At 42.6% G+C, this 21,853-nt stretch overlaps 1 long non-coding RNA gene across 1 annotated transcript in view; it reads right to left on the bottom strand.

Moving 5' to 3' along the window:
- Positions 1-3,659: 3,659 nt before the first annotated feature.
- The window catches only part of LOC115089161, a 45,878-nt gene continuing 27,684 nt past the window's right edge, over positions 3,660-21,853 (bottom strand). Inside the window, exons 2-4 of the long non-coding RNA XR_003856020.1 lie at positions 20,836-20,949; positions 14,433-14,516; positions 3,660-4,694 (exon numbers count right to left, since the gene is read on the bottom strand). This is a non-coding gene — a long non-coding RNA (uncharacterized LOC115089161). The remainder of the gene's footprint in view (positions 4,695-14,432; positions 14,517-20,835; positions 20,950-21,853) is intronic.

The raw sequence follows: 21,853 nt of genomic DNA on the forward strand, positions 1-21,853 counted from the left end.
GGCAGAAATCCTAGTGGAAGCATCAAAAATATGTCATAGGCTGTTCGTATTTCATGCTTCCCAGCTTCAAACCCTTTATTTAGAAGGGATTGAAGCTGTGGCTGGAACTGTTCAGGCAAGGCATCAGTGTATTCCTGCATCTGTTTCAGGATGACCCTATTATATTGAGTCATATAAAGTTGATAAGAAGCTATTCTGGAAATCAGCATAGCTCCATGATATACCTTCCTACCTATACTATCTAGGAATTTGTTTTCCTTAGTAGGAGATATGGAAGAGTGTGGCTTTAGTCGTTTAGCTTTCTTTTGAGCTGATTCTACGACTACAGAACGATGGTCTAACTGAGGTTTTTGAAAACCAGGTGCTGACTGTATAAGGTATGTAGAGTCAGCTTTTTTGTTGACCGGGGAAACAGATCCGGGAGATTCCCAATTCTTTTTAAGAAGGTCTAGAAAAACCTGATGAATGGGAATAGAAGTGATGACTTTCGGGGCATCCAAAAATTGGAGCAATTCCATCATTTGGTGCCTGTCATCTTGTTCAGATTGAAGTTGGAATGGGACCAACTGACATTTCCTTCACAAAATTTATGAAAGAGAGGTCCTCAGGGGGAGAACGCTTTCTACTCCCCGTAGGAGAGGGCGGTGAAGGCAAATCATCGGTGTCAGTAGAGGTATCACCCCAAGTATCATAGGGATCTGGATGATGACCTGCAGGACCTCGAGGGGGCTGAACACCTGAAGGCCCAGGTTGAGGTTCCGAAATATCGGTTGGAATCACCGGGGGCACCGAGAAAAACCTCGATGGAATCTGTGCAGGCATCTAGGGAACCGGCGGTCTCGAGGGGATCGGTGTCGGCATTGGAAACTTGGTGGAGCAGAGGTGCGTATCGCCCCCGAAGAAGAAATCTGTGGCGAGGGACGACCTGGCATTGATTGAACAATTCCCGAAGGGGGAATTCGATACGGTGTTTCTCCACTTGATGATAAACCTGTCGGTGACAGCGGTCTTACCGGTGTCGGTGACGCAGGTATCACTGGTGGAAGGGCTGTCATGAGTGCCTCCATTTGGTGTAGCAGCGGTGCCAGTGCTGCTGCAATCGGCTCGGTGACCGGTTCCACTCTTGGTGCCGGAGGAGTCTGGAACCGTAGCATCGCCTTGTCGATGGCCTCCTGGACCAGCCAGTCCAGTTCTGCCCGGAGACCAGGGGTAACAAGACCCGGCTCGACGGGAGAGGGAGGCTGAGCCGGAGGGACCACCGTCACCGGTGGGGTCGCAGCTCCCAAACCCCGAGGGGGTGAGGGTTGCCTTGGTGCCTGCGAAACAGTAGTGGATGGTGCCACTTCTGATTGAGACTTTTTTGGCGGTGGCTCGGTCGGTGCTGAGGTCGATGACGTCGATTCCTCGACAGGCCGAGACTTATGACGATGGTGATGTTTTTCTTTCCGATCCCCTCGATCATCAGGGGAAGGAACGGGAGTCGATGGCCGCGAAGTCATCGATGGCGGACGGTCACCGAAGGGTTGTCGATGAGACCTCGACGGTGCTGGTTCAGATGACGATGCAATAGATGGCATTGGGGTACGAGCTTGGAAGAGGAGCCCCATCTTCTCCATTCTGGCTTTGTGACCCTTTGGTTTCATTAGGGCACATTTGGTGCAAGTCAGAACATCATGCTCACTCCCTAAACACAGACTCTGAGGGTCTGTAATTGACAGTTTGGGTACAGTCCGGACACCGATGGAACTCCGACGCCATGGTGAAAGGCCAAAAATTTAGCCGCGGGACTGTCAAATGCCACCGGGCCTCAAGGGCCAAACTTGACGGAAGTCGACCAAACGACGGCAAAAACTTACCGAAGTTCCGGACCGAAAAATTTGTCAAAGGGAGACCCCTGAGGGGCAAATTTTTCTTTAGAATTAACTATTCGAAATTCCTGTCAGGAACGTGGTTAAGAGCTCTTCTACTGCTGCGCGGAAAAAAGAAGACTGAAGGGAGACCCCTGCTGGCTGCAGGGTTGGTGCCGTGCTGGGCATGCCCAGTAGGGGCCAGTCAAAGTTCCTGAAACTTTGACAGAAGTTTTCCGTGGTTGGGCTCCATCCTTGATGTCACCCATTTGTGAGGACAACTATCCTGCTTGTCCTGTGAGAAAGTAGCCAAGTCCTATATACCTTTCTGCCTCAGCTCCGCCACTCTAGCCTCCAGCTGTCAGACTTTCTACAAGAGACAGGAGCTCTTTGCACCAGGTGCACACAGTTGTCAACGGTGGGTTAAAAAAAGTGACACCATGCAAAGAGTGGGAGGGTCCCCCCCTTTCTGCTGGACTGCTGCTTCTTTTATCTTAAGTTTCAACTCCTAGTTAAAGTTTAGGTTGCTATGGGAATAGGAATGTGTACAATTAGGGTCCTTTAAATGTATTAGTTTAATTCACTATATATCTGTTACAGACCTACAGGGGAATGTTTAAACTCTTGCTAATGCATGGGGAATTTCTGAATTTAACTTAAGGCTAATTTTTTTTTTTTTTTTTTAAAGAGTGAAAGTGTCAGCTGCCTATAAAATTAAAGGATGAGTGAGGGGTGGGTGGGGAGGGAAGGAAAAATAAGTTCCTGGTTTTTGCCTTCCCTCTGGCTAGCTATTTAAATAGATAAATATACTAGAGAATATACCCCAATAGTTTTACTTCTCTCCAAAACTTTAAAGTTTGAAATCTCCCCAAGCAGTACTTTCTGATTTTCAGCAACCAGCAAGGTGATCCTCAGTGCTCCCACTGGCTTGCGCACACACTTTGTATTTAAGAACAGCTGCTGTGGTTTTTTTTTTTCCCCCTTAGCATGTTATACCACAATGAGCAAGAGATTGGAAGTTTGTGGTTAACCCTTTGTTACATGCAGATGGGGAGTGAGCATGAAACGCTGCAGACTCCAAATTAATAGCATATGCAATGTTTAAATAGCATTTGTATATTAACACTCCTACAGAAACTAATTTAATAGTTTATTTGCACCAACAGACTAATTCATAACTTTTATTTCTTCTTTTTCATATATTTCTATTTTAAATATGATGTTATATAGTCTGTTGGAAAATTAGTTACATCAATATTGTATTGAATGGAAATTGCTATGTAATGTAAACAAGATAAATCAAATAAATAAAAAATAGCATTTGTCTTGGTAAAAAAGTGTAAGATAAGCACTTTGTTTGAATTATATATAGGCCAGGATCACAACTATCAGCAACATGACTAATACCAGCCTTAGTGTTTTTCCATTTTCATGTAGCAACCAGTGATGCAATATGAATGTTTTCTTAAAGGAATGCTTTGGCTTCAGATAACTAAAAAGAATGCTTGTAGAAAATATGAGCAGTTACATTATACAATGCCAAACTGAAAACTGGGAGGTTACAATGAACCACAAGATGTTAGGTACTAATTGAGACTATAGTCTTGTTACTGGGTTCATGATCAGGAACACAAAAATGAATACTAAGCTACCTATCTTGGTAGATCCAATTTTCACTTGGAGGAGGAAAAAAAATTTAGTGTGATGAGTGCGTCTTATACTTCTTCACAGGTGAACATTAGAATATCCTTGTGTTTATATTCACAGTAATGGCATAACCCTAGCAGTAAAAAGGTTAGCACTGGTTGAATATAGCTTGAAATTAGCCACAAGACTTAGTTTATTAGATTTATTTTATGTTGAAGTCTAATTAGTAGAAATTTTTTTTTTTTTATACAAAATGTTTTAAAATGTTCTAAATATTTAACATTGGAATTAGGCAACAAAATAGGCAAGCTGAGTTCTAGTGAGAAACAAGAATAGGAACTAGAGGTATTACATTTGTTGCATCCCCTAACCCCTGTTAAACTTCTATTCTTAACACTGATAAGATCACTAGTCAAAATCAAGAACCAGGAGGAATTTTTTTTCTTCTCTACTATCCACTAGAAAAAAAGACTCCATTGTTAAAGCCTCAAAACAATTTCACAGCAATGTCATCTGCTTTTGTTTTACACCATAAGCCAATATACTACTGAGGCTATGTATGACGGTTGCCAAGTAAGTTCACATTGAGTTCTTTACATAGCTGGATCCTTTTGTATTTTGACAGTTTCTGATTTTCAGCTATCCTGAGTTGATCAAAAATACTTTTGTTTTACAGGGAGCAGTCACCTGTGTCATCCTTCAAACAGGATAGCATTTCTGTAAACTGCCAGGACCAATTTCTTAAAAATTGCTTGGGTCTAATTTTAGGCAAGAACAGCACTGGGTCTCCCAGACTTAGCTGTATACTTTACAGTAGGAGCTATCAATACAATCTAGCAAAATTACTACATCAGTATGAGTGGAGGAGAGCTATGCTACCATGTAAGCAGTTCGTGTGCTTTTTAACAGACTTATTGTAACCATAGTTAAACAGAACATCAATATATACAGGCCCAAGTAGGATATTTTGATGAAAGGCTCTACCATCTTTTGTACTGAAATTGACAACTAATCCCTTATTCTCCTATTGCAGCTTTAAAAAACCCAAACATTTAAAGCTTATGAACAAGGGTCAGATGCAAAGCAGTAGTTTTTCTAAGGCAGCTACTTTAGACATGAATTCCTTTCCATCAGGACACTTCATTTTCCTTCCCCTCCAAGACAAGTGTAGGAGCTTGCTGAATGGTATGATCTTGATCCCTATAAAAAAAACAAAACACAAGATATTTTCAATATAAAGAGATATCCTAAGATGTGTGCAGTTTTAAATATTTAAGTCCTTCAGCAACAAGAGCAATTTAAATGAATGTATTTGTAGACCCTTTAGAGGGGTAATTGAAAAGGTGAAATTAAGTCTAAAAATGTGTTTCCTTGATTTCAATCCAGGAAAGGTTATGCTCAACCAGCAGATGGAGACAGATCAAACAAGTTTACAGACCTCACTCCTTATACGCATCCATGCTGACAGCCTACAAGCATTATCCGTAATCAATTTATGAAGTGATGTACCAAGCCACATTATGGCTATAACACACATCATATATCATGCAATATCTTGTATAGCCCTGCCCAGATTTCCTCCCCTATTACAATGAACTGCTTTACATGAAGTTTGCAAATCCATGCAAAGCAGCTCATGCATAGGTAATACTATTTATTTATAACTTTTTTTATACCGAAGTTCAGGTAACAGTTACTTATCACTCCGGTTTACATTACAACAGGTAGTAAACAATGACAACATATGTCTTACAATGAACAAGGGTGTGAACAACTTGGAAAACATAACTAGGAAAACAAATACAAACTATTAGAGCGAATGGACTTAAGGGATATCAAGCCCTTGGGTAGGGAAATTTGGTAATGGAGGGGGGGAGGAAGTGGGGAATAATTTATTATGGATGAGTAAAAACATGAACATAGGTCCTGGGTATCGACAGTATGTGAACAGTCTGTGGGAGCTGTGGATGACTTAGTAAGTTATGGGAATGCTTGACAACTTTCTAATTACACCTCCTGGAAGGGAAAAAACACCAAAACCTAAAGTAGGCGCATCAGAATCCTAATGTGGGTCCCAAGACTCCCAAGCTAGATTTAAAGAGTTGACAAGGCCAAAAAAAAGTAGGCAAAAAGTACAAAAAGCATGCAGGGGTCAAATCTGACCCCTTGTTAGTTAAGGGCTGCCACTCAAGGTGGCCCAACACCCAAAACATTAAGTATCTATTTACATGACAGATCCCCTCCCCCCACCCCCCCAATTTAAAAATGGGGTCTAGTGTGTCAAACCCACCCCCCCCTTGAATCCTCCTCCCACACCCCAATACCTGAAATTGAAGAAAAACTGCATGAGGAAGTGCCTGTGGCACCATCCAGACCTGGGGCTATGGGATGCCCAGGCCTTTATGCAGTTTTTCCTCCATTTGCAGTAATGGGGTGCAGGAGTGGGTTTGAGGGCTTGGGGAGTTCCCACCTGAATTTGATTTCTTACTTTGAAATCCTGAGGGAGGAGGGGTGCCACAACACCAAAAATGAGGTGATTTTTAAAATTGGGAGGGGGAACATGTGTGAGACTTCACTTTGATGGAAAAGTGGGGTGGCATTCATTAAGGCATTTTAGACTTACATTTTGATTGTATGAGAGCCGGCTCCCTAATGCAAACAGGTACTTAATGTTTGGGGTGTTGGGTTGCCTTGTGTGGCCCCTGGGCTGAGGGGAGGGTCTGATTTGACCCCTCCCTCCCACACATTTTGCAAATTTTTTTTTTTTATGCATCAGCCCTGTGCTTTGGGAGCCATTGCATGAAAAGGTAGATGACATTTTGACTCATGTGTTTTGCTGAGAGAAGACATACAGCTACAATTTTTTTTTTGGGGGGGGGGGGGGGGGGAACTAGTACAGCTACACCTCTACAATAGTGGGAATCCTCCTGGGGAAGAAAAAAAAGTTACAGCATAACACATCTAGGCCTAATTTTAGGCTGTGAGAAATAACTTGCCGATTTCTCTCTTTAGGACAGGCAGATGAATCCAGAACCAGTGGCTTATGCACCTCTAGCAGCAGCAGATGGAGATGCAAAGCTGACATCACAATACATATACCCCTGCAGTGACATCAGCCTGCCAGTATTCTCTGCAAAAGCAATTGGACAGACTAGCAAGCTTAACACCAGTTAACCATTCCAGTACTGTCAACAGGAACACAGGAGCTCAGACAAAGAATGTATTAACACTAGTCTACAGCAGTTGTTTCTTCCCCCCCCCCCCCCCCCATTGTGACACCCGACAGACCTTGCTCACATGTGTAAACACTGCTCATTACAATTCATGGTGGAAATAAAGACCCAGTATTACTTTCCCTTATTCTTAATAAAGTACTCTCGGAACAGAAATTCCATACCTAAACAGCACCAATTTCTAGCACTCAAACAGTAGCCACTTTACCTAAGGAAAGGCAACACTGAATATTTACATCAGGCCTTAAAACGCCAGAAATCCTATTCTGGAAACAGACCAAGCCAGGCTGCTATAGAGCCCTACATGCCAGCAGAATACCTCACCTAATGAAAAATAAAGACCATAAAGTATAACTAGAAACATGTAGATGAAAACTGAACTGGAAGCCACAAGCCAGAGACACTATGCAGTGTAACAAAGGAAAAAAAAAATTACAATGTAAATCAATAGCAGTAAAGCCATAATACCAGATCTCAAAACAGTGGATGAATGGAATATCCAATTTAAAAAACTCAAAATGTCTAGATATCAATAAAATTTCAAAATAGCAAAACAGACCCTATAATGAAAAGGATAAAAATGCTTTGCTCTCCATACCTGGAAACATTTGATATCCTGGTGCTGAGATTGTAAACAACCATCTCTCCTGCTAATTCAAAACAGTTTTCCCCTCTCTCACAATCATACCCCCCCCCCCCCCAACACCTGCTTGCTTGCTCTTCTCCCCCCCCCCAGTGAACTAGAGACAGCAGCAACCTCCTCCACTTACAGCCCTCATGGCCTTGAGGGCTAACATTGCTCCTTTTGCTCTGCAATGCACTGCCTCATTCCCATACATGTGGCCGCTGCATATTACAGGGGGCTTGAAAAAGACCATGGCTCTCCTGCCACCTTCTGCCCAGGCTATTTTGTGGGGCAAGGGGAACAGCTGGGCCAGAAGGGGACCAGAAGTGTGGCAACACCTGCATGTGCTTGGCAACACCAGTTGAGAACTGCTGGTCTAGGAACTGGATTAATGCTTACCAGTAACCCCTAGACCATAGCACAATTATTCAGCAGCCAAGGGCAGGAAGCTGGATTCATCTGTCTATTCTAAAGAAAAGGAAATGTCAGGTAAGTAGTAATTTCTCACTTCTTAGGGTCTATCTAGACAGATTAATCCAAAACCAGTGGGACATACCCAAGCTACTCCCAAATAGGGTGGGAGGCTGCCCATGGACCAGTTAAAGCCACATATACAAGAACCATGTCCTCCAGGGCCTGTATTTCTAGACAATAATACCTGGAAAAGGTGTGTAAAGAGGACCATGTTGCAGCTCAGCAAGTGTCGACAGGAGATCAGGTAACCCCTGCCCATGACACTGCCTGAGCCCTAACCTGACTAGGCAATAGCCGCTCAGCATCCACACATGCAGCTGTGACTACCTCAATATAGCGAGCTATTTTAGCCCATGAAGCCAGCTCACTGTTTACCTCCACCATGGAGGACAAAACAGGCAATATGTCTTCCTGAGAGGCTTAGAAAACTCTGGATACCTCACAATCTCTTAACATCCAAGGATCACAACAGGCAATATTCCTCATCTCTCTCCAAAATGGACTGATTCAAGGGAAAATCTGAGACCACTTTTGGCAAAAAGGAAGGAACAGTATGCAGCTATATCACCTCTAGAATCACTTGGAGGAACAGCTCCTGGCAAGACAAGGCCTGTAGCTCGGATATTCTAAGTGCAAACAAAAATTACCATAAACATTTTTCAAGGTCAGTAAGTGCAAAGAAAGGATACACATTGGTCGAAATGTAGGGCCTGCTAAGAAATCCAAAACCAGATTGTCTGCACATAGGCTAAGAAAGTGGAGAACCTTCTAGCTTGTAGTAAGTTGGCAATCAGTGCAGCAGAATACCCATGCATGCCCTCTCAAGGGCCATACCATAAGAAAAAAAAAAGTCAGATCTTTATAAAGAACAGGACCCTACTGCAACAGATCCTAGTGTGCTGGAAACTAGGGGGTGGAGTCTACCAAGAACCTTTGCAGATCCATACACTATATCTCCTGGGCCAGTCTGGTGGCACCAGAAACCATACCTCTAACGGGACCCTCCAAACCATTCTGCCCAACATGGGCCACATGGGAAAGGCATACAGCAGCTTATCCTTGGGCCATTCCTGCATAATAGTACAGAAATCTAAAGACTTCATCTCATGCAACAAAAAAAAAAACAAAAACAAACCTTCACATTGAGTGAAAAGTTATTTGTTCAGTTTTATATACCGTCATTCGGTTCAGCCATCATAACGGTTTACAAAAATCAAACAGAATAAACCATTAAAAACATTGATGCATAAACAGTGGAAAAGAAGGGATCAGGGAGAGGTTGGTGGTGAAAAAGGGAGCATAAGGAAAAGGGAAAAGGATAGTGGTAACAACATATTCAGGATGGTCTTCTAGTGTTAATTATAAGTTCATATTGCTATTATGATGGTCGTTGCCAGATGATATTTCATCATCTCTTTTGCATGAGTATGGTTGGTAGTCTTGGTTAAAATTCGATTTCAACAATCATTAACGTAGACTTTATGAAAAATAAAATTTCTTTAGATTTTTTGAAAGTTTTGATATTCGTTTCAGTTCTTAAGGTGGTAAGGAGTTCCATTTTTTAGGGCAGGCTATGGAGAAAGCTCTATTTCTTGTTGAAAGATTAGCATCTTTGATGGGTGGAATTATTAGACTAGAGGTATTTGATCGAAGATTCCTGTTCTGTAATGTGATTTTTAAGCTCGTTTGTGGTGATCGGAATGAATTAGTGTATAATTAAAATCTTATAATCAATTTGTGATTTAATAGGGAGCCAGTGTAGTGAAGATAATATAGGGGTAATGTGATCACTTTTTTTCCAGTTAAAATTCTTGCTGCAGCATTTTGAAGAATCTGTAAAGGCTTGATGTTGATATATGGACGTCCAATCATAAGGGAATTACAGTAGTCAATGGTTGAGAAGATAATTAGTTGTAAAACTGTTCTGAAATCTACTAAATTTAGAAAAGGTTTTATCTGCTGTAGAATTAGGAGTTTGTGATTACCACCAAAATCAAAGAAGGTTATGTGGTTATAAGATAGGTTGTCAATTACTCCAAGGTTTCTGGCGTGATTGACAGGGGATATTGGCTTAATTTGATTGTTAGTTCTGAATAATGGTGGTGGTAATATAATGAACAAAAAACCCATTGTAAGTATTTCAGTTTTATCAATGTTGATTATGAGTTAATTTTGTAAGGAGTTGTTTGATTCAAGTAATAGACATGTGACACCATTCATTTCTCAGGGGAAGTTCGTAATGTTATAGCAACGTATTCTTCTGTCAACACCACTGCTGTCATCGATTTCATAGATCGTGTCTGATCACTTTAGCAGTAGATTTCCTGAAGATGAACTTGGCGAATGGTCAGTCTTTGATAAAGATTCCTTTGCATCTGTTGAAAATGTTAAGAATTTTTTTATTTGGTTCTGACAAAATTGAAATACTGGCAGCTACCGTGTTTCCCCGATAGTAAGACACCCCTGATAGTAAGACGAAGTGGGAATTTTAGGGGGGGGGGGGGTCGGCTAATGTAAGACATCCCCCGAAAGTAAGACGTAGTGTTCAAAAAAAAATTATTTTTAAATACCTGTCGGAGGGCCGCGTGGGTCCAGGCGGCTGGCGCCGGGTGGTCGCGTGTTAAATCTAGGCCGCGGGCGGGTGGACGCGTTAGTTCGAGACGGCCGGCGGGCGGCGGGTGGTCGCGTGTTACATCTAGGCCAGGTCGCACAGGCGTGCATTCATTCACTGCCGGTGGGGGCTGCCTCGGCAGCCCCCACCGGCAGTGAATGAATGCGCGCACAGGCCCACAGCGCCTGTGCGACCCCTGCGATTCGGCGCTGGGGGCTGCCGGTAGGGGCTGCTTTCGGCGCTCAAGGCAGTCACATGCTGTGGTCACGGCATGTGACTGCCTTGAGCGCCGAAAGCAGCCCCCACCGGCAGCCCCCAGCGCCGAATCGCAGGGGGTCGCACAGGCGCTGTGGGCCTGTGCGCGCATTCATTCACTGCCGGTGGGGGCTGCCGAGGCAGCCCCCACCGGCAGTGAATGAATGCGCGCCTGTGCGACCCGGCCTAGATTTAACACGAGGCCGCCCGCCGGCCGTCTCGAACTAACGCGCGTCCCCCCGCCGCCTGGAACAAGCGCCCACCCGCCCGCGGCCTAGATTTAACACGCGACCACCCGGCTCCCGCCGCTGGCCGCCTGGACCCACACAGCCCTCCGACAGGTATTTAAAAAATTTTATTTTTTTTTTTGAACACTACGTCTTACTTTCGGGGGATGTCTTACAGGTTTTTTTCCAATATAAGACATACCCTGAAAGTAAGACATAGTGGGACTTTTTGGGGTAAAAAGAAAGTAAGACGCTGTCTTACTTTCGGGGAAACACGGTAGATACTGCACCTTGCTAAACAAGCCAGAAGTTGTTCTTAAGAAGAATTTGGTTGCTCAGTATGTGGACTTTAAATTCATCATGAGTGAAAAATTGGCACAAGGTGCACTGAAGAATTTTGACGAGGACATGATTGTTTATGTTAGGCAGCAGGATGGGTTTTCTGACTTAGGCCAATTGCTTGACATTTGTGGAACTTTCCAGGCATCTAGTGCAGATTGAGAGAGAGGTTTCAGTCTCATGAATCAGATTAAAACAAAGACCAGAAATCGGCTAGAAGTGAACCATCTGGACAACCTCATTAGGATAAAACTATATTTAATTTCAGGACAAGCAGTTAATTTGGACTATGTGTATTCATTTTGGAAGAACTGCAAAGGACGACGAAATACTTCTATGGTTGATGTAATGTAATGTTTTCTCTTTCAGCAAGGATCATATGTTGAGAAATTTTGCACAATAAAATTGACATGTGAAAGTTTTGCACATTAGTTTCAATTTTTGCACACACATGCCACCAAACCTTAGAGGGAACATTGGCTGTAGGTGGTACTGATTATAAAACACCACTCTTCACTGATACTTTAAGTTGTCTCAATCACAAAAATCCTTGATGAGGGTTGTAGAGGTGCTGTCCGAGTTTAGCTTAGTATCTGGATTCAGATTAAGTCCCCATAAGTCAGCTTTTAAAGGAGGGAGGCACGTTGGCTCATGTTTTTTGGGCATGTCCTGTGATCCAATCTTTTTGGACTAGGATAGCCCACTATTTAGCTACCATATTACATGTTTCTATACCGATTGCGCCCCTGTGGATTCTATTTGGATGTATACCCCCGTTGAGAATACGAGATCCCGGCACCAGGCTATTGATCCAGAAAGCCAGTGTGGTTGGGAAGCGGGTGATTCTTATGACTTGGCGCAGTGCTGAGCCCCCTTCTTTCTGGACATGGAGAAATCTTTATGTGATGATGCAAATGGAGCAGCTGTCCATTCAACAATCTCCACGGCGACGTAAGCAGTTTGAGTGTTTGGGATCCATATATCCAGGCTCTACCTCACGCCGCCAGAAGTCGGATACTTAATGACTGTGCCTAGCTGAAAGATGGTGCTGCTCTGGAGGGTTCGTTTCGGACTCGTGTGGTCAGGGTTGCCTGTTTCTTTTTAATGGACTGGAATACATGAATGTGTTTTCAAAAGAGGGGGGGGGAAGGGGGATCGGCCAGCTGCTGGGTTGACTTGCGGTTTCTAATGTGGAGTCATTGGCTCAGTGGAAGGGTTGGGGGGAGGGGGATCTAATGGGGAACCAACTGGTTATTTTGCACTGTTGTAACCATGGGGGTTTCTAAGGCTTTACTACCAGTTGATTGTTTCATAGTTATATAGACGTCAAAGTGTCTATGGAGTATTATGGGAGCTTTCACATATCCTAACTTTTATGTGGAGATGCTGCAATCCCTTTGTTTCTCTTTACTCAGCTGGTTATTATGCTACTTTTAATGTTAAATGTCCATTTTACTTTCTGTATTTGCTGGTTTCTCAATAAAAAGAAATTTAAAAAAAAAAATATTTGTTCCTTCAGAACAAATGTCTTTAAAAGAAAAGAACTTAGATAATTGGTCTGGATTTTCAATAGCATGGACAGGAAAACTAGCACCAATAAAAGTTTTGGGACTGATACATATACTGACTGCTATTCTAAAGTGTTGACAATCATTTTTGCATTCATTTGGAAAAGAAAACTGCCCAGGGTGGTCAGTAGTGTAATGTTTAGACAAATTGAGAGGTGGGCTAGGTGTTCCTCACTTGGTGATATTTTGTTGCTGCTCAAACAAGAGCAATCAGACTGGAATAAAAGGGGAGAACAGAAGAGATGGGTAGTAATAGAACAAGTTTTCTTGGGAAGTACACCAATTGGGCCCTTAGCTATCCAGGTTGGGCGAGGCTGCCAGAAAACTCACCTTCCCCCAATGACCAACACCACCCTCTGTATATGGAAGCAATGGCAGTATAAATTGGTGGGTAGAAGGTACTATTTTTTTTTTTATTAGCTTAGTTGTTTCACAATAGTGGTTTTGCCCCAGGGTGAGATTCATCTGAGTGGAAAACAAAAGGGATTATTTTACTAGGGAATTTGTGGGGCTTCTAACTTTTGTAAACATTAAAGAAAAACACCAATTATTGGCTAAAGATATGGTTTTCATATCTACAATTATGTCATTTCCTTTGACAGGAAAGAATAGAGGATCTAGCCTTGGGAAAATTCAATTTGAACATTGGTGTGAGCAGGCAGACAGGTTGAAAGGGGGAATCTAAGATATATAGCCTTCTCAATAAGGACCCCTGTAAGCAGCCAGCCTTTGTATTAGCTTGGGCAAATGATTTAGGGAAAGAACTAGCAAATGAGATTTGGATATGATTTTCCTTAATACTAAACAGTTCTATATCTGTGTTATCAGAAAATAGTTAAAGTCTTGAGATGGCATCTTACACCTATCTGATGACTAGTGCTGGAGGGGTTGCAGTCAAAAAGGCTTATTCTTTCATATGGGGTGGGAGTGTCCTATAATTGTAAGATTTTGGTGAGCAGTTTACCTATTAATCCAGCAAGTGCTCCATTCATTTATTCCCTGAAAATGCACCCCTGGACTGCTCTAGACTCAAGTGGATATTGGTATATCAAATCATACAAGCCGCTAGATGTATCATAGCAGCTACTTGGAAAGCACCAGATACCCCACAGTTAAAAATTGGTCATCTTAAAGTTAGATAATGTGTGAGCTTTATAAGCTGACTGCTTGTAAACACCATGTTACCTAGGTTTTCATTGGTGTGAAATCCCTATTTACAATGGAGGGTTAAACACTGAAAATGTGTACTCAGTAAGTCCTTCCATCCTAACATCTATGCCTATTGCACTGGAGTAAGGTACCTTCTGCACTTTTAGTAAGTTCCTAGTCTAAAATGGTTTTCAAATATGCTGTAATTAAGCTGAGCCAGAATTGAGAGTATATTACATGTTTTATATTATGATCCTGAAACATTTCAATAAAATATTCACAAAAAAAAAATGGAAGGCACAACAGTTTTTCCCCCAATTATAGTGCTATGATTAAGTTGCAGAAATGAAGTTAGTGCTCCCCTTTTAAACAATTTTCCCTCCCAGACAAATATTTATATAGCATGCATATAATCTATACTCCAGTTCAATAGTATGTTCTTAATGAATTTACTTACCTAAAATCAGTTTGAAATTTTTTTTTCAATAATCTCTGTGAGCAAGGAGACATTAAACTGTCTGTTGGACTTCTGAAGGTGTTTCTAAAAAAAAAAAACAAAAAAAAAACATTAGCTTGTTAGAACCCTTCTAGCTGGAACCAACCATACTTTATTACTCAGCGGTGCTTATAAAGCTGCATAGATTATATTGAGTCTTGTGCCAGGTACTAACAACCACTGATGGAGAGAAGATGTTCACTTGACAGATCTGTGATCTGACCCAGTATGAAGTTTTATGTTAAGAAAAGGCAAAGTTTGTGCATTTTATTGCTCAGTTTATCTGGGCAAACCCAATCAGCCCAGTGTGCAGTTTACCACCTCAGTTTTAATCTTATTACTAACTAGATAGCAGGTGGAAGGATATAGTGGCCTGGTTTTAGTATGGAGCAGCTATGCTAGTTGATGTGCAGAAAATAAATTTTCATCTTAAGTTTACTGCAGTTATAAAATTCTCTTCACATCCATGTTAGGAAAATAAAGAAAATCCCTAAGCTTACAGGAGGAAGCAGGGTGTGAAGCAGCCACTTGAAAAGGATGTATAAGTGCAGCTTTTGTAGATTTACTGATAGTCACATTAATCTGTGTGTTAAACTATTTTAGTCATGTTTCCCTGCATCACTCCAAAATTTGGGTCAGTCTCTTGGTTAGGTATAGTGACCCCACCAAAAGATAAGCCACACTATCATGAAGTATCAAATGTATTCAAGTCCATCTTGATCATTTTCTGTGCCCCAATTTATGATCAGTTACTTGAATTTACTGCTTCTATTCATAAACCAAGTCTTCACCCAGTGACATAACAGTTACTTACCTGTAACAGGTGTTCTAAGGACAGTAGGATGTTAGTTCTCATATGGGTATCAGATAAACCCCAATGTGGAAAAACTTATGTCAAAGTTTCTAGAACTTTGACTAGGCACACTGAGCATGCCCTAACATATCCATGTGGTGTCCCTCTCCAGTCTTAATTAGAATTCTATGTTAAGGCAAAATAGGAGAAACTAAACTTTGCGGGGTGGTGAGCAGGTTTCATGAGAACCAACATCCTGCTGTCCTCTGAGAACACCAGTTACAGTTAAGCAACTGAGGAAAAGCAGGATGGTAAACAGAAACAACGGTAGAAGACCAAATGGCCCAGCAAACTTTCATACTTGTTTTCTCATACGTATCTGTTACTCTTGGCCCTTAGTCACCTTCCACCCCTGCCATTGATGTAGAGAGCAGTGCTGGAGCTGCATCTAAGTGAAGTATCAAGCTTAACTGGTTTGGGGGTAGTAACCGCCATAAGCGAACTACTCCCATGTTTGTTTACCCAGCCTGTGCAATTCGGTCCTTGTTAGTTGTCTGAATATAAATACTCTTCTTCATTCCCCCTGCCATTGCAGCAGTGAGCTGCGCTGGATATATATTCCAAGTGAAGTATAAGGCTTAATTGATTTGGGGTAGTAGCTGCTGTAACAAGCAAGCTACTCCCCCGCTTTTGTGAATGCAAATTTTTCCACATTTCCTCTTGCCGTTGAAGCATACAGCAATGTTGAAGTCACATTAACCGTGTGTATGTTTATTGAATAAAGGTATCAATCACCAGCTAGTAGCTGTCATTCCAGCAAGCCACCCCCATACCTCTAGACTTTATGAATCCATAGTGTTTCCCATGCCCCTTTGAAATCCTTCAGTTTTGGTCTTCACCACTTCCTCCGGAATGGCGTTCCAGGCATCCACCACCCTCTCCGTGAAGAAATACTTTCTGACCTTGGTTCTGAGTCTTAAATAGTGACCCCTGGTTCTGCTGATTTTGTTCCAATGGAAAAGGTTTGTTGTTGACTTTGGATCATTAAAATCTTTCAAGTATCTGAAAGTCTGTATCATATCACCCCTGCTCCTCCTTTCCCTCCAGGGTGTACATCTTTAGATACTTCAATCTCTCCTCATAAGTCATTCTCTGGACCACCTCCATCCTGTCTGTCCCTGCAGAGATATGGTTTCCAGAACTGAGCACAGTACTCCAGGTGAGGCCTCACCAAGGAGGTGTTACTCGATATTCCTCTCTATGTAAACCAGCATTTTTCTGGCTTTAGCTATTGCCTTGTCACAGTGTAACAGTCACCCCAAGGTCTCTCCTGCTCCGTGCACATCAGCCCTTCACTCCCCATCCAGTACAGTTCTTTTGTATTTCCACACCCCATATGCACGACTCTGCACTTCTTGGCATTGAATCTCAGCTGCCATATCTTTGACCACTCTTCCAGCTTCCTTAAATCCAGTCTCATTCTCCACTCCTTCTGGTGTTTCCACTCTGTTGCAGATCTTAGTCATCCACTAAAAAACTTAAATAAAAATAAATATCCTGTCCGCAATGTCAAAGATATTGAACAGGACCGGTCCTAACACTGATCCTTGTGGCACTCGCTTAACATCGCTCTCTTCAGAGTAAGTTCCATTTACCACCACACTGTCTTCTGTTAGTCAACCAGTTTGCAATGCAGGCCACTACCTCAGCTTCTCATTTGATTCACAAGCCTGTGTGGTAATCCTCACATGGGTGAATCCCTAGCTACAGGCCACACCTGAACACAAAATGGGAGGGGAGAAAAACCCCCCACCCAGGTTCCGACAGCAACAACAGGAGAGAAAGACAGCCTGAACCCAAACAGGCCCTAGGCAGGGAGATTTGGATATTCTCTCTCAAACATGTTTGAAACTAAAGACTGGCCGAACCTACTGTTGCCGTCATCCCTATCCAGATAATAGTGAAGTGTGAATGTGTGGCAAGAACTCCACCTTACAGCCTTACGGATCTCTAGGGAATTGCTTGCAAGTGGGCAACCTATGCTGCCATGGCTCTGCCAGAACCCCCAAGACAATCCCACCTGGGCATAACAGGAAATGCAGCCTGCTAGACAACTTAATGTTTGGCAATGACAATGCCCAACCTATTCCAAACAAAAGAAATTAAAAGTTGGGATTCTGTCTGTTCCAGATAGGTTAAGGCTCACTTTGCCGTCCAAATTGTGTAGTGCTTTCACCTTTGTGCAAATGGGGCCTAAGAAACAATGTTGGCAGGATGACTGACTGGTTAAGATGGAAGTCACCACCTTAGGCAGGAACTTAAGGTGCAAGACCACCCTGTCATGATAAAACTCAGTGAGCTCCAGGCCATAGTGACTTATCCAACTTACACTGACTGTGTGCAGAGGTGACTGCCACTAAAAATATGTCCTTCCAAATCAGGTATGCAGTGGCTCAAAAGGAGCTTTCATCAGCTGAGTTAGCACCACACTGAGGTCCCAAGTCACAGCTGGAGGCCTTAGGGGAGGCTTCAATTGAAGCAGGCCCTGCATGAAGTGTACAACTATAGGCTGTACAGAGATGGGTGTACCATCTAAACCTTGCTGGTATGTGCCTACTCACTGAGATGGACTGAGTTGGTTTTTAAGCCAGCCTCAGATGTGTAGGAGTGAGAATTTTTGTGTGGGTGAGAATGGATCTAAGGCCTTCTGCTCACACCACATGGAAAGCCTCCACTTCAGTCCAGATGTATCTAGTGGAAGGCTTCTAGAAGCCATTAGGACCAGACAACTGAATGATGCAGTAATGGGTAGGGCTATCTTACAGAAGAGCATGTTCATTGCATATAGTCTTCATAGGAACTGTCCGCCTAAAGACTTTGTTGAGCAAATTAACAATCAACATGAAAGCGTAATACTCCCGCTAAGGACTCCCAGATAGCATGGCTAATTCAGCTGCTTATCTAAATGAAAAGAGCAAGCTTGCTTACCATTGATAGCAGATGAATTAGCCATGCTAACCCACCCGCCTCCCTGAACAGTTCCAGCATCACCTGTACTTGCTTTAATACTGACTGAGGAGCATCAGAGGATATAAGAGGAGCACCCAGCTGAAAGACTTTGCTATACTTAGAGCTCTGCCACCTAGTGGCACGGAAGACATACCCAAACAGCATGGCTAATTCATCTGCTATATACGGAAAACACAGTTTACGGTAAGCAAACTTGCTCTTTTGTGCAGAACTCCCCCAGGAGTAAAGAATCGTCTGGGACCAGGCAAGTTGGATCTCAACCCTGTTTTTCTGTACATAGTGATCCTGTAGATCAGGCCTCACTTGGATCTGATGGCAACTTGTTGCAACAAGTGAGGAGCTGAGGATAGATGCCTTAGTTTAGCCTGGCCAGTAAGGGTTATACATATCTCCACCTTGGACATTAATAAGATTGTAGATGGAATAGAGGTGGAAATGCTCTCATGATCCAAGTGACTCTTGAATTTGATTTATGTTCAACCTTTCAGCTACTTCAAAGCAGAGGTACTGTAGGTATTCCCTGTCCTCAGATGGCTCAAGCCTCCTTGGAGTGGAGGAGCACCCTAGTGGTTTTAAAGCAGCAGGTTACCAATTGGGGAAGCCAGGGTGACCTTGGCAAGTCACTTCAAATTACCTCTTGTTAAGTTTTTCCTAGCGTGTAGCATAAGAACTTGCCATGCTGGGTCACACCAAGGGTCCATCAAGCCCAGCATCCTGTTTCCAACAGAGGCCAAACCAGGCCACAAGAACCTGGCAATTACCCAAACACCAAGAAGATCCCATGCTACTGATGCAATTAATAGCAGTGGCTATTCCCCAAGTAAACTTGATAAATAGCAGTTAGAGGACTTCTCCAAACCTTTTTTGAACCCAGCTATACTAACTGCACTAACCACATCCTCTGGCAACAAATTCCAGAGCTTTGTGCGTTGAGTGAAAAATAATTTTCTCTGATTAATCTTAAATGTGCTACTTGCTAACTTCATGGAATGCCCCCTAGTCCTTCTATTCGAAAGTGTAAACAGAGTCACATCTACTGGTTCAAGACCTCGCATGATCTTAAAGACCCCTATTATATCCCTCCTCAGCCATCTCTTCTCCAAGCTGAAAAGCTCTAACCTATACTGTTGTCTTAAGAACCAAGTGACCCTCAAATCAGAAGAGAATGGAGTAGTCTAATGAGAACTGTAGTCCATAGAACTAAAAGTACTAGGTGGTCTCCCCATAGAACCTAAAGCTGAAAACAGGATGAAGCCCTTGGGATAGTCAGATAAGTGAACATCACATCCACAATACACAGCACACTGGTGATTTATAAGTTTACAATCCTGTAAAGACTTAGAATCAGTTTCTTTGCAATACAATTCATGTCAAATTTTTTCCTTTTACAGTGAGGTACTAAGCACACAGTATTAAATTATATAGATTTATTGAAATTATGAAGCACTTAATTTTAAAGGGAAAACTTCAGACAACCACTGTGGAAAACTTTTGGGAATGTACTAGGTTATGAATGGCTTGGAATCTAGTCTTGCATAAGAACATCCAGAGTCAGCCATTCATTGTACGACTGCTTCCCCTAGATGGCTTGTGGTCCAGTAGTGATTACAATAGTAGCCTGCCCAGGCTCCAGTAGGATGGGATAGCAAAGCAGGGAGCAGTAACAAAAACAAAAAAACCACAGCATTCTCTGTCAGATGTAGGGACACAGCTCTGTCATGCAGAGAGTGATGTTGGCTTGTCATGGGGGGGGGGGGGGGGGGGGGAGGAGGAGGAGGAGAACAAAAAACCCCACTCTTGGCTAATAGCAAGCTACCAACTTATTCTGTATCACTGTAAGCAACTTAAGCTTAAGCCTTCCCAAGGGCCACATGGCTATGACCTCCTAGTAGCAATGATTGCCCTCAACCCCCAATTGAACTTTTCATACCCTCATATCCTCCACAGCCAATCCCTCTCCATCTGATACCTCCCTTCAAAAACATTCCCCCAGCCAAGGTCCATGTCAACATTTTTCTTTGGGCCTCAAGCCAAAGGTGAACAAATGGTGAGAACAGGGTAGGCTGACACTGGTAACCTTTTTCACTTGGATAAGTTCAGAGCTGCTTGAAGAAGTGAGAAGAGTGGTGACCGTCTCAACTAGCCAGTGCAAACTCAGTCCTTCCCTTACTCGTTGGTCCCAAGCCCAATGATCTGCAAACTTCAGCAGCCTTAGTAATGAAAACTAGAGCCATTGAGCCCAATGCAAGCTCACAGGCCCTGCAGTGACTGATCCTCTCATGCAGAGCTTCTTATTACTACAGAAGCTAATATGAAGACTGGACCACTACAGGGTCTGAGTGCATGCTGGCTCATGGGCCCCAATGCTAATGCTGCTGCTTCTTGCTTCTGAAGAATGGTGCCATCTGAATCACTTGTGACTTCCTACTGAAAGTTGGGTGACCTGTACAGGATATGAACACCAGAATGGGGTTGTCAGGAATAAGCAACATTGACCCTATAATCATGATTTAGAAATGTTTGTATTTGTACCATACCCACCTTTGCTGGACTTGTTTCCTTTTAGTTATGCTTGGAGTAGGCGGTTGCTGATTAGGATGCCCTTTCTTCTGCAAAGCCTTACTTGTGCTCATTTTCAGTCAGAAATGCTACAGGCTGAAAACAAAATTACAATATGAAAGCAAACTGCATGCTACACTTTGAACTTATGACAATCAGTAATTTAATGGGTGGGGGAGGGTCTGTTAGTATTAACATGCAGACTGTTTTTGCAATCCTAAAGTCTTATCCTATCACAATTCAGTCTACTTTAGCTACTTTTAATAAATTAAGTCATATGCAAGTTTAGTCACCTTAATCTCTCTTCCTTTTGCCAAAACAGGGAAACCTTTGTCCCAGGGGCACTTCACTACTTACCTTGGATTACTTTCGTCCTCTGGATATAAGCCTTGCTTTTATATATTTGTTTAGTTTTTGTGCCTCAAACATGTCTACATTTCTTGCCTTGCTAACATCTGCTTTTGTACCATGACAATTTTTCCCTTCCCAGACTGCATGTAACTGACTTTCAGTATCTAACAGTTGAGAGCATCAAGATAGGACACTGCCTCCGGTATTTTTTTTGTTGTGGTTGCTGGTGTTTTGGAAGAGTACTCTTTCAATCTCAAAACCTTTCATTAAAAAGGGTTTTCAGTAGTTTTGGGAAAGTGACTCCATAAAGTTTCACTGAATCACCACCTATTCCCTCAAAGCCTGAAACTGCATATTTGATGTTCTTTATCAATTCAGTAGTGATTTGGGACCTTGTTCCACAACCACGACCCAGTATCTGCCAGCAAGAAGTCTCTCTCCAAACTATCCTCTTGAAATAAAAATTACACTTTAAGAGAAGTCACCCATTTTTAGTAGCACCATGAGTCTGTTGCAAGAACATTTAGAAATTGCAGCTCTTTAATGATCATGGTAGGGGAGATTTTAGTTTTAACTTTCCAGCAGCCATGTAAAAAGCAAGGGGGGGAATTCTGTTTTACTTAATATACCACAAGCCACTGTTCTCTTG

This window comes from Rhinatrema bivittatum, chromosome 4 (assembly GCF_901001135.1).
Source record: "Rhinatrema bivittatum chromosome 4, aRhiBiv1.1, whole genome shotgun sequence".
In the NCBI taxonomy this organism is placed as follows: domain Eukaryota; kingdom Metazoa; phylum Chordata; class Amphibia; order Gymnophiona; family Rhinatrematidae; genus Rhinatrema; species Rhinatrema bivittatum.